Source organism: Tenrec ecaudatus, chromosome 9 (assembly GCF_050624435.1).
Source record: "Tenrec ecaudatus isolate mTenEca1 chromosome 9, mTenEca1.hap1, whole genome shotgun sequence".
Lineage (NCBI taxonomy): Eukaryota > Metazoa > Chordata > Mammalia > Afrosoricida > Tenrecidae > Tenrec > Tenrec ecaudatus.
In genome coordinates, this window is record NC_134538.1 from 58060137 (window position 1) to 58072517 (window position 12381).

Consider the following 12381-nt stretch of genomic DNA (forward strand, 5'->3'; position numbering starts at 1 on the left):
GCATTTAGGAACTAGAGGAAAGTTGTATATTTCATCATTGCTACACTGCACCCTGACTGGCTCGTCTCCTCCCCCCAACCTCTCTGTAAGGGGATATCAAATTGCCTACAGATGGGCTTTGGGTCTCTATCCCGCACTTCCCCTTATTCATAATGATATCATTTTTTTGTTCTGATGATGACTGATACCTCATCCCTTCGACACCTCGTGATCTCACAGGCTGGTGTGCTTCTTCCATGTGGGCTTTTTGCTTCTGAGCTAGATGGCCGCTTTTTTACCTTCAACCCTTTAAGATCCCAGACACTATATCTTTTGATAGCCGGGTACCATCTGCTTTCTTCACCAGATTTGCTTATGCACCCATTTGTCTTCAGCGATTATACCAGGGAGGTGAGCACACAATGATATGATTTTTGTTCTTTGATACCTGATAACTGATCCCTACAGCACCTTGTGAGTACACAAGCTGGTGTGCTTCTGTGTGGACTTTGTTGCTTCTGAGCTAGATGGCCGCTTGTTTACCTTCAAGCCTTTAAGACCCCAGACTCTGTATCTTTTGATAGCCGGGCACCATCAGCTTTCTTTACCACATTTGCTTATGCATCCGCTTTGTCTTCAGCGATTGTGTTGGGAAGGTGAGTATCATGGAATGCCAGTTTAATAGAACAAAGTATTCTTGCAATTGAGGGAGTACTTGAGTGGAGGCCCAATGTCCATCTGCTACCTTAATACTAAATGTATACATATGCACATAAATCTATTTCCACATCCTCATATATAAATATATGTACATATATGCCCTTCTCACCACCGATTTGGATCACCTGTGGTTCCCTTATCCCTGGGTTTGTTAACACCACTACCTTTTCCCTCACCTCCCCCTCTCCAATGTCCCCCCAGAACTGTTGGTCCCATTGTTTTCTCCTCCAGATTGTTTATCCAACCTGTCTTATTTAGACAGAACTGCGGAGATAATAACATGCACAAAAACAAGACAGCAAAATCAAGCAACAAAATAAACCAAAACAACAGCAAGCCAATGACAAAAAGAAAACACAACAACAAGAAAGAAAAGGTTGTAGTTAGTTCAAGGACTGTTTGTTAGCCTTTAGGAGTGTTTTCTGGTCGAGTCTGATGGGGCGCCAAGCCCTGGCCCCAAAGTCTATTTTTGATATTCCCTGCAGACTTCATTGCTCTGTTCCCCTTGCTGTTCTGTTCCACGTCCTTAGCGTTTTGCCTCGGTGTGGTGGGATCAGATTGGGTGCAATTCCCACACTGTGTCTCCAGTGTTGTCCCCTATAGGGGTATGGGTCAGTGAGGGATATCATGTCTCATAGTGGGGCCAGCCATATGGTCTTCTCTGTGAATTGGCTGCTCTGAGCGGGAATTTCTTCGTCAAGGCTTGGTGGGCTAAGATGTGCTCCACTCTCTCTTCCTCCCCCTTCATCTGCTCCCGTGTGCTCTGATCAGACATGCCCCTCTCTTGGAGCTGCAGCTTCCCTGCTGTACTCTGAAATAACTTCTTCTGGGGGAAGGGGCAGGTGTCCATGTAGTTGGGATTGGGGCCGGCCCCTCAGACCTCTCCATTGGTTCCCTACTCCACACCGGCATGTTGCACTCACATCTTGAAGCACTGGGTTGAAGTCTGGTCCCTCTTTCCTTCAGTACTTTCTTGACAGGATCTATTCACTCATATTTGTCTCCAAATATGACAGAGGCAAAGAGATCAAAAAATTAGGCTGACATCTCCAGGGTTATGTTATAGGAATGTATTTGGGGGGTTCCTTATGAGGCAAGCCTAGGTGGACTGAAGTGTCCACACTTTCCAGTAGGAGTTTTATGGTTTTGATGGCCAAAGGTGGCTCCACATCAAAACTCCAGACCTCCAAGGCTACTTTAGTAGGTGTTGCATAAGAGTTATTTAACAAGTGGAAAGAAATTTTGCAGTTAGATTCCATCTCGCCAAACCTCTCTTCCCTATAAAGACATTGTGTCTCCTTTAAGCACTGGCCTGTTAATGCCTCTTGAAAATTTAATTTCCATTGAAATTTTCAATTTCCATTGTCAGTAGGATTGGCTTTTATATTCCATAGTTCATAGTTCTAAGAGAAGTTATCTGATTAGTTTAGCTCAGATTTTACATGAGGCCACAGTCATAGTTGAGAACTATCATGGAGCAGGAGAACCATGTTCATGAAAGGAATTCAATGTAATGTTCTCTCCAAATGGAATTTTGCGAACCACTCTCAAAATTTCGACGCTAGTAGTCATCACCATGCTATTTGCTCACAATTCGGTGGGCCAGCAATTTAGAATGGTCTCAGCAGAGTTTCTTCTGTCGGCCTCGCTGGGATCATATTTGCTGCAACAATCAGCAGATAGTTTGGCTGGGCGCCTCCACGGGGATGGTAACTCTGCTCTCCGTGATTTTATCTCACAATATTCCGTGAAGGCTAGCCCTGCGGTAACAGCACTTTTCAAGTTTTTGCTTTGGTCATAATTGCTAATGTCCTGTTGGCCAAAGCAAATCACATTTCAAGTACAGAGTAGCCCCTGTTAGGAGAATGTACTACATACCTGAAGATGCTTTTCATAGTACTTTCAATGTGTGTCTCGTGTCTGGATCTGGTCACTATAAATCAACATCTTTTTAGTAAATTTTATAATAACTCATGAATGACAGCCATACTATGTTTTCGTTTACTTTGGTTAAATGCATGCACGTTTAAAACAGGAAGGTTGAAAGTATAGCATGGATTTTCTTTTCCTGTTTCCCAGCTGTTTTAATTCATCTTTACACTGAAAAGCCTGAACAATTTTGCTGTCAAGGTGACTACAATTCGGTGAGCAGCCTCCACTTGCAACCTGATAGCAGAGGATGCTGGCCATCTGTTACAAGTCATATACCTCTGCTGCTCATCTAGGATGTCCTGGCTTCGATCTCTTATAGTCCAGTGGCAAGATATCTCAAGGCTCCATTTTGAAAGACATTTGGACACGGAAGTACACGCCTCTAAATGTGGCCTCAAACCAAAAACCCCACGTTTTTCCTGCCCCACTTCCTGCTCCCATGCATGGTCTTACGCAGCAGTGGCTTCTGAACCTGGATGGCCACAACTCCCCTTTCCCTTCATACCTACTTTTCAGGATTTACCAGGCTTGAATATAAGGTGTAAATGCGAAGTAGTGAGACTTTTGCTTTGTCCTCCCACCTAAACAAAGACCTACGGTCCAACTTTGTGTTGTCCTTCAAAGTGGCCCGCTTGATACAAAGATTTGGGATACCTTTTTGTAAAGGCCTCAGACAGAGTTCTTTGGCCATATCCAAATACCAACCTCCTCCCTTTGTCATATCAGAACTTTCCCTCCTTCTACTCCACTGTTCTAAATCCTACTGCGCCAACCTCAGGGTTTTAAAGCCTTGGAACCAAAAGTTAAGGAAGTCGACAGAGAGTACTAAAGTGGTGAGCTGCCAACAGAGATTCCAGGAGAGATGTTTGCAAGGCCAGACTAAGTTACCAGACGAGAGGTGGCAGGTAAAGAGAACTTGGAAACACCGTGTATGCGTGCGTGTGTGTGAGTGTGTGTCCACAAACCTCCATGCTGTCTAAGTTCAGGTAGACACCACAAATGTGAATTGATAGAGACAAGTTATTAGCGTGTATGTTAAGAAGTAGAAGAGAGAAGGAATGGGAGAAAGCGCAGGAAGGATGATAGACAGAGCAAGGGGTGGGGAGAGAGGGAACGGAAGAAGAGGGAGAGGGGACTTGATTTGCTGGTTCATGAAACTCTGGCTTCCTGTTAGCTTTCCACAGATTTCCTCCTTTTCAAAATGTGCATGTGAAACCAATTGTAGACAACGGCTTGAAGTTTCCTGTGATCTTTTTCTTTTGGCCAGTCTACTTTCTCCCTTTGTATTACTTCATAATAAGCCCTTTGTCTTGTATGTCATTACTAAATATCTTTTCCAAGTTCTTTCATCACTCTGTTGATGAAGTATTGTGTTGTACACACGTGTTTTGTCTTTAATATATCCCACTTATCCAGTTTATCTTCTTTGGGTGTATAGCCTTCTTTATTTCTGATAGCCCATGCATTCCCCGTGATAAGGTTTTTAGCTTTGTCCCAATTTTCTCATTGATGATCTTGATAGTTTTGGGTTTTACCTCAAGGTCTGTGATCCACCTTAAATTTGTTCTTGTGTATTGAGTGAGGCAAGGGTCTTGCTTCATTCTTCTGCAAGTTGATATCCAGTTTTCCCCCACACCGTTTGTTAAAAAGGGCATCTGCTTCCCATTTGATAATTTGTGGGTCCTTATCAAACATCAATTGTCTCTATTCTGCTCTTTTTATTTCTAGGTTTTCTGTTCTTATCCATTGATCTGAGTATCCATTATACCAGTACCATGCTCTTTTGACAACAGTAGCTGTTTAATAAGTTTTCAAGTCAGGGAATGCAAGCCTGCCCACTTTATTCTTCTTGAAGAGCTCTTTGCCAATTATGGGCTTTTCCCCTTTCCATATAAAGTTGGAAGCCAGTTTTTCCATTTATTTGAAAAATGATGCTGGTATTTGTATTGGATTTCATTGAACCTATATAGTGCCTTAGGTTGGATGGAAATCTTTACAGTATTGAGTTTTTCTATCCATGAGCATGGGATATTCTTCCATTTGTGAAGGTCCCTTTTGGTTTCTTGTAATAATGTTCTGTAGTTTTCCTCATACAAACCCTTTGGGGTTTTTTTTGGTTAGGTGTATCCCTAGATATTTCAATTTATGTTTGGTTGTGAAGGGTACTGCTATCTTGATATCTTTTTCTGTGATTCCATCAATTGTATTTACTAGTCCAATTAACTTCTCCTTGTTGATCTTGTATCCTGCCATTTCTACCATTTCTCTATTGCTTCCAGCACTGCTATTGTGTATGTCAAATCATATCATCTGCAAATAATGATGATTTCACTTCTTCTTTTCCCAGATGTATACCTTTGAAATCCTTCTGTTGCCTTGTATTATTATTAGCTAGAACCTCCAGGGTGATTTTGAATAAAAGCTTGGACAAGGGTTCCTTGTTGGGTCCTTTTTTTCAGTGGGAATGTTTTCGTCTTGTCTCCATTGATTATAATGCTGGCTGTTGGGTTTTCAAATATAACTTTTATTATATTGAGGTGATTATCTTCCAATCCTATCTTCTTGAGTACCTTTAATTAGAATTTGTGTCGACTGTTGTTTAATATCTTTTCTGCATCTAATGATACTAATATGTGGTTGTTGTCTTTTATGTTGGTGGATTTTCAGATGTTGAATCACCCCTGTATCCCTGGTATGAATCCCACTTGATCATGATGGATTATTCTTTTTATATACTTTTGTATTCTATTGGCCAAGATTTTGTTAAGGATTTTTACATCAATGCTCATTAGAGATGCTGGCCTGTAGTTCTCTATTCTTGTGGGATCCGTGCCCAGTTTTTGGTAGCAGTGTTATACTAAGCTTCATAGACTGTGTTTGGGAGCTTACCATCCTTTTCTATGTTCTGGAAGAGCTTGTATGGAATTGGTGTCTGCTCTTCCCTGAATGGTTGGTAGAATTCTCCTGTGAAGCCATCTAGGCCAGGGCTCTTTTCAGTTGGTAGTTCCTTGGTAACTTTATCTATTTCTTCATTTGCTATGGATCTGTTCAAATTCTTGATGCCTGTATGAGATAATCTGGAGAGGCTTTGTTTTTCAAGGTATCTGTCCATGTCTTCCAAGTTGTTGTATCCACTGGAGCACAGTCCTTCATAGTACTGTGCAATTAGTCTTTTAATTTCATTGGGGTCTGATGTAATTTCCACTGTTTCGTCCGTCAATCTGGATATTGACTCTACTCTTTCCTATCCTTTGTTAGGTTTTCCAACAGTTTTTTGATTTTGTTAATCCTTTCAAGAACCAGCTTTTAACAGAGTTTATTTTTTTCCATTGTTTTTTGGTCACCACTCTTTTATCTCTACCCTGATTTTGATAAATTTTTCCTTTTGCTATTAGAAGGATTATTCTGTTGGCTTTGTTCCAACTGCTGAAGGTTTTATCATGGGATATCCACTGTAAGTCTCTCTTCCTTCTTAACATGTGCATTTATCACTATCAAGCACACTCTGATAACTGCCTCTCCTGTATCTCACAGGTTTGGGTATGTTGCATTCTCATTAATTTCTAGAAATGCACTAATTTCATCTCCAATTTGGGCCAATACCCACTCGTTTTGAAGAAGTATTTGCCTCTAAGTATTTTCCACCTTTAAAAAAATCTGTCTTTTGTTGATTTACAGCTTTATGTGTAGTGATCAGAGAAAGAAGTCTAGGTGACCCCTATATGTTTGAATTTACTCAAGCTTGACTTGTGTCCCAGCACATGGTTATTTTTGAATATGTGCCAAGTGCACTTGAAAATAATGATTTTTTTAAGTTGGTCAGGGAGTTCTGAATATGTCTATCAAGCTGAATTGTCTAATTGTAGAGTTTAGTTCTGTATTCTCCTTGTTGAGTTTCTATCCTGATGATCTGTCTTTCTCGGAGAGTGGTGTATTGCAGTTTCCTACTAGGACTGTTGATCCTGTGATTTCTTTTTACATCTTTTAAAGTATTTGATTGATGGATACCATGGGTCTCTCATTGGGTGCATATATGTCCATTATGCTCACAGGCTCTTGGATTACTGATCCCTTAAGCACTATATAATGCCCATACTTATTTCTTGTTATGTCTTGCACTTTGGGATTGATTTTGTCAAAGATTAAAATTGCAACTCCTGTTTTTTTAGATTGCCATTAGCTTGATAGACCTCTTTTTTCCCCATCCTTTGATCCTCAACCTGTTATTGTCTGTGACCTTGAGAGGTGTCTCTTGGAGACAACAGATTAATGAGGCTTGTTTCCTAATCCCATCTGCTAGCCTTTGCCTTTTAATGAGTTAGTTCAGACCATTGATATTCTGAGTTATCTGTGGGTTCTTTGCTGTCATCTCATACTTTTGTGACAGATATTTTGCTACCTCCCTCCTTAGTCTTGTCTTGTGTATGTGTGGTTGGATTCATTTATGCCTTTTTTCCACCATTGGGTTAAAGATGTCTTGGCCATTGCTTTCAATGCATTGACTTCTGGATAGTGTTACACTATGCAGTGGTCTCATGTTTGTGCTCTGCATAGTGTTACACTATGTGGTGGTCTCATGTTTACATGGGGCTTCATGTAGCAGGAGGCACTGGTGTCTCAAGTGGGTGGATCAGAGGGGGCCACAGGCGTGAGTAGCCTGCTGCATTACCTGTGTGATCGGCTCAGGCAGTGCTGTCTGTGGCCTTTAGGTACAGGCTGCTCAGGCTGCACTGGCAGAGGGTCAGGACCTGTCACAGCATTGAGTCTCAGGTAGTGCCAGTGGCTTGGGCTTCTAGGACCAGGTCAGTCAGATCCACCGGCCACACAGGCTCAGCCAATGGGGTGAGCAAGAGACAGCTATCCACAGTCACATCTCACAGCCTCCTGGGCTCTCTGGCTCTCTCCTTTGGGACTGCAGGGGGCATGGAGCACTCTGCTATCACTGGACACAAGCTCCATGAACAGGATGGGCTGCGCAGACCCAGTTGCCTGGAGCCCCAGACTGCTCAGACTCTGCCAGCAGGGCTACAGCTCATGCTGCAACCAAGAAATCATGGGTGCAAGCGGCACTGGTTAGTAGGGGCGGTGTATTAAGCCAAAAGGCAGGAGAGATCTTCAAGAACAATTGGCCCATGTGCCAGGACAGAGTCCTGGTATGTCACGAGACCGGAATGCACTTCCTCTTCCTATACTCAGCCTCCCAATCTTCCAACCCAGAACTATCAGTTTTAAGTCTCATTCCCTCTGCCCCTTGTTAGCCATTCTTCACCGACTTTTATTATTGCCGTTATACAAGTATGCTGATCAATATTCAGACTATTGGCCTCATACTGTAAGTCATGATAGGCAAAGGGTTGTCTTTACCACAGAACAAGGAACTTTACGATCAGTTATCAAAGCATGCATGTTGCTATGGTAAGGACATTTGGAAAATTTCTTCTTACTCCTTACTTTTTAAATTCCTTTAAATATTAACTTATATGAGTTTGTTAACTTCTAATTTATCATGTTGAAACAAATTGACTTACAATAAAATTGCACAAATCTTATAAAAATCCCCAAAAACCTTTCGCTCAGCTTTCTGAAATTTTGCATTTTAATGACCATAGTGGATTTATTAAAATAATGAACTTAACACCAGTACGATACTATTAATAAATCTAAAGTACCATTTACATTTCAAAGAATTTCACACTAACATGCTTTTTTGTTCCAGGATAAAATATTGTTTTCCATTACAATTGCAATTTTGCATAGAGTCAATTATTCTGTTGAATAACACTCATTTTTTACTTTTCTGAGATTTTCTTATGACAAAATTTAGGTTAAGTATACATATTTTTGGCAAAATTGCCACAGAATCATGCTGTGTTCCTCTTCGTTATCAGGAGGCACATGCTGTTACATGTTATGTTTACTTCAATCATAAGACACCTGTTTTCTCCACCGTAGAGCTTTGATAATTCCCTTGTAATCAGTAAGTATCTTAGAGGGAAAATCTTTGAGCACATGAAAGTACACTAGTTTTCATCACAATTTTTTTTGGTTGCTTATATTTTTCTGACCCTTTTTTCTGCAAAAATCTGCCTTCCAAGTGGAAATCGGTTTGCAAATCAGTTCATTGATCTAATAAAATAATGCAGTGGGTTCCGCAAAGTTCCATCTACCCTTGTCTTGATGCTGTTTTCCCCCATAACACTCTTGCCCCTGTGGGTGTTAGGGGTCCCATGTTATGTTTGCATCCTGGGCTGGTGGTTGGGATGAAGGTCAAGTTTAAAGGCCCAGGAAGGTGTTTTTTTGCTGGATGATCTAAGAATGTCACTGCAGTGTCCCTAAATGGTGACTCCACACTCCAGACCCTTAGGCAGCAGTCTAGACAGTTAATGTGGTGCCTCTGTCAAGAAGACCTGAGTGCTCTCTCAGCCAGCGGTGAATGCTGACACTACACTCTTAGAGGCTACTCTCCCAACTATCAGACACCACTGTACATGGCAGCTTTCTTGTGGGGACGTCAATTCTCTGTTCTTAGTCCCACCAGGGCACTTAAGCTCCCTCAATCTGAGGCTCTATCTTTTCTTCTTGTCCCCCAATGCCCCCCACCACCAAAAAATTCCAATTCCTGCCATAAATGGGTGAACCTATAAGGGGATACAACTGCCCTTGTAGGTTTCTAAAACTGTAATGCTTTATGAGAGTAGAAAGCCCCGTCTCTCTCCCATTGAGTGGCTGGTGGTTTTGAACAGCTGACCTTGAAATTATCAGCCCACTGAGTAACCACTATGCCAACAGGACTTCTCTAATTTTCCTGGGACTATGGGTGTGCACATGCATGTGGCTATAGTTTCTCTATTCTAGTCCTACCTTTCTTAGTTTAGTGAGTGGACATTTGCCTTGTTTTTAGCCCCTTGCACACCTGTCCTGTATTTGGATAATTTCTGTGGGTGCAGCATTCCCACTCCCAAGCCAAACCAAGACTCCCTCTCCCTGGTTTTCTTACAGCTAATGTACAAACCCAGTGATACAATGAGGTAGAAGGAGGCCTGGGTTGACCTGGGCTGGATAGTTATTCAGAAAAAAAAAATCCAAGAAGAGGTAGTAAATCTTCTGCCTGCCTTGGTTTGTCACCTCCAGAAACAATGAAGCAGAGGTGCTGGCTTTTAGGATGCGATATGGTACACGAGAGGCAGCTGGTCTGCGACCAAAGAGGAGCAGGAGTGACTGTGGACTCTCCGGTTGCCGAGCTTCCAAATCAGCATTTGAGCTCCCAGAGAGGTAATATGTGCATCACTTAATATGCTGCAATGAGCCTGAATATGAGCCGAAGTGAGTCCTGTTGTCTGTGCAGACCCTTGGCCTCACTTCCCTTCAGCCTTCCCTTGTAAGTCTCTAAAGCTTATTAGGAGAGGTAGTACATTCACACACAACACAAGCACCCAGAGACATGACTATCACCTTTCTCCTGATTTCCTCTTTTCCTTCCCCCCTTCTCTTCCTTTCTTTCTCTGGACTCTTTTTTCCCTTCTGACTCCTGTATCTTTTTCTTTCTTTTCATCTTCCCTCCCTTTTTTCTCTTCTTCTCCCCAGCTTTCAAAGAATTCTATTTTTCCTTGATCTACTGTGTCTATTCCTAACTGACTGAGTGAGGTCACATATAAGAAAGTGGGGGATCTTTGATTTACTTGGCTAGTTATGGAGCTACCCTTGAAAAAGTATTCATACTTCTTAATCTGTATTCATATTTACTTGAGAGCCCTGTGTTTATGTTCAATTTATTTGAACATGCATGTTAGTCATCAGGCATGGCGAGATATACAACTGTCGAAAAACTGCTTTCCGAAGGTCACTTGTAACTGACACAGTAAAGTGTCCCTCACAAGTCTGCCGTCCTAATGATGTTTTTTTTTTTCTGGAAGATCATGAAATAATTTAGTAGCTCAAGATGAGTGTAAAATAGAACTGATGAAATACAAACATACAATCTACCAGAAGCTGGAATCTGTCAGGTGGAAACCTATCAGAAGAGAAAAACTCAAACATTTTCCACTAACATTTGTGACAGGCAAGAGGTAAGGCTACACCTGGACCGAGGTGGAAAGCTTGCAAGACCCAAGACAACAGCCAATCTCCTTGCATCTTGGTTCTCTGCTTTCACTACATTCACAGAAGCCAAACCAAACCAAGGGCAGTTGTTAAAAATATAAAATCGTCTAGAGTTTATTTACACGAATGAATGAAACTGTGAATTTTTTTTATTCTCACTGCATTAAAAATGTTCTTCACCAGAGAATACTTTGAAAACATGTCAATCCTTTTAGAATCACTGTTCATAATTAGGAGAAGCTGTATGTGTTCTTTGTTTACATGTTGAATTTTAATCGTTCCTATCTTTGTAATCAAAAGAGTATACTTAAAATATTAAAAAGTGGGACAAACAACAGTATAGAGATGATTATTTCAAAATATTATATCACCCGGATGCTAGACTTTTTTTGTTGTTGCCCTGTTTGAAACTAGCCTGAGCTCCAAGAGCACAGAGGGGCAGCTTCAATGTTTCTTTTCCTCCTTGAGGAAACGACCACCCAGACCAGTGTTTTGATCCAATGGGAAAGGGAACCGGAGGGTCAGATGCTAAACATTTTTGTGACTTTTCAATACTGGCATAATATATGCAATTGTGAGCTGCATATTATAACTTCAGTAGTTTCACTTTTCCAGTTTATTCCTAAGACCCTCCACTGGGTGCTTAAGATTTAGTCTTTCCCACACTCCCCCTGGTTAAGATGCTGTTATCTGGACAGATAATATCAGTTCCTTGACTCTGAATTTCGTCACCCGTATGAAGCAGATAATACACAACAGCACTATTGGAAACATAGAGAGGCAGTGGACTTTGATGCATTTGAAAAACATAAAGTTCAACGGAAGTGGAAGATATTATTTTGTACTTATATGTGATTTGGTGTGTCTAATTCCTGTCTATTTACTTTGGAATACAGTAATAAAACCCTGGATTGAATTTAGGAAGAGCTGCAGATACATAGAAGTCTGTGTCTGAAAAAGTTACACTTGGTGTAAAAAGTTGGCAGCTCATGTCACCCTAGACATGCCTAGGAAGAATGGCCTGGAAATGTACTTCAGAGAACTCAGCACGAGCATCCTATGGAGCACCCCTCTACTCTGACATGCACGGGGTCACCATGAGTCAGGGTCATTCAATCGTTGCTGGGAGGGGGGTGTCTAGTGTTTTCCCTTATGGACCCAAGTTCAGGACTGTGTACTTTCCTGCCACTCCCCCTCACCTTACACACATTGTTTATTTTTAAACAGCTTATTTTTAATCAGATGAAGAATATCATCTTAAACCATTTCAATTTCAGACCTTGGACCTGGGGCAACTCAGAGACCAAAAGTGGATGCTCTCAAAGAAGAATGCATTATACAAGTGTGTGCTGTTTGCCCGAGAGTGCCTGTAGAAGAGGCAAACCTTTGGGTGGTCTTGCAGCCCTGATCAGGCAAGCAGCTCAGCTACTCTCTGGACATTGACTCACTTAGGCCCAGACTTCTCAAGATGCCGATCACTGGAGACCTGAGCAGATGCTGCTTTGCCAAGGAATTCCCACAAAAGAAGGGAATTCATCAAAAGGAGTCTTGGGTGGGAGGTGGGGGGAGGCTAGCATTTTTCTTCAAAGGCTGTGATTTGCATTTGCTGCTTAGTTAGCAGTTTGGGGTTTAGGGTTTCCTCTTAACCAG

At 41.6% G+C, this 12381-nt stretch overlaps 1 non-coding gene across 1 annotated transcript; it reads right to left on the reverse strand.

Moving 5' to 3' along the window:
- Positions 1-11129: 11129 nt before the first annotated feature.
- Positions 11130-11253, reverse strand: LOC142457618 (small nucleolar RNA SNORA61). The gene has a single exon (XR_012786320.1). It is a non-coding gene; the product is annotated as a small nucleolar RNA SNORA61 (small nucleolar RNA).
- Between the last annotated feature and the right edge of the window lie 1128 nt (positions 11254-12381).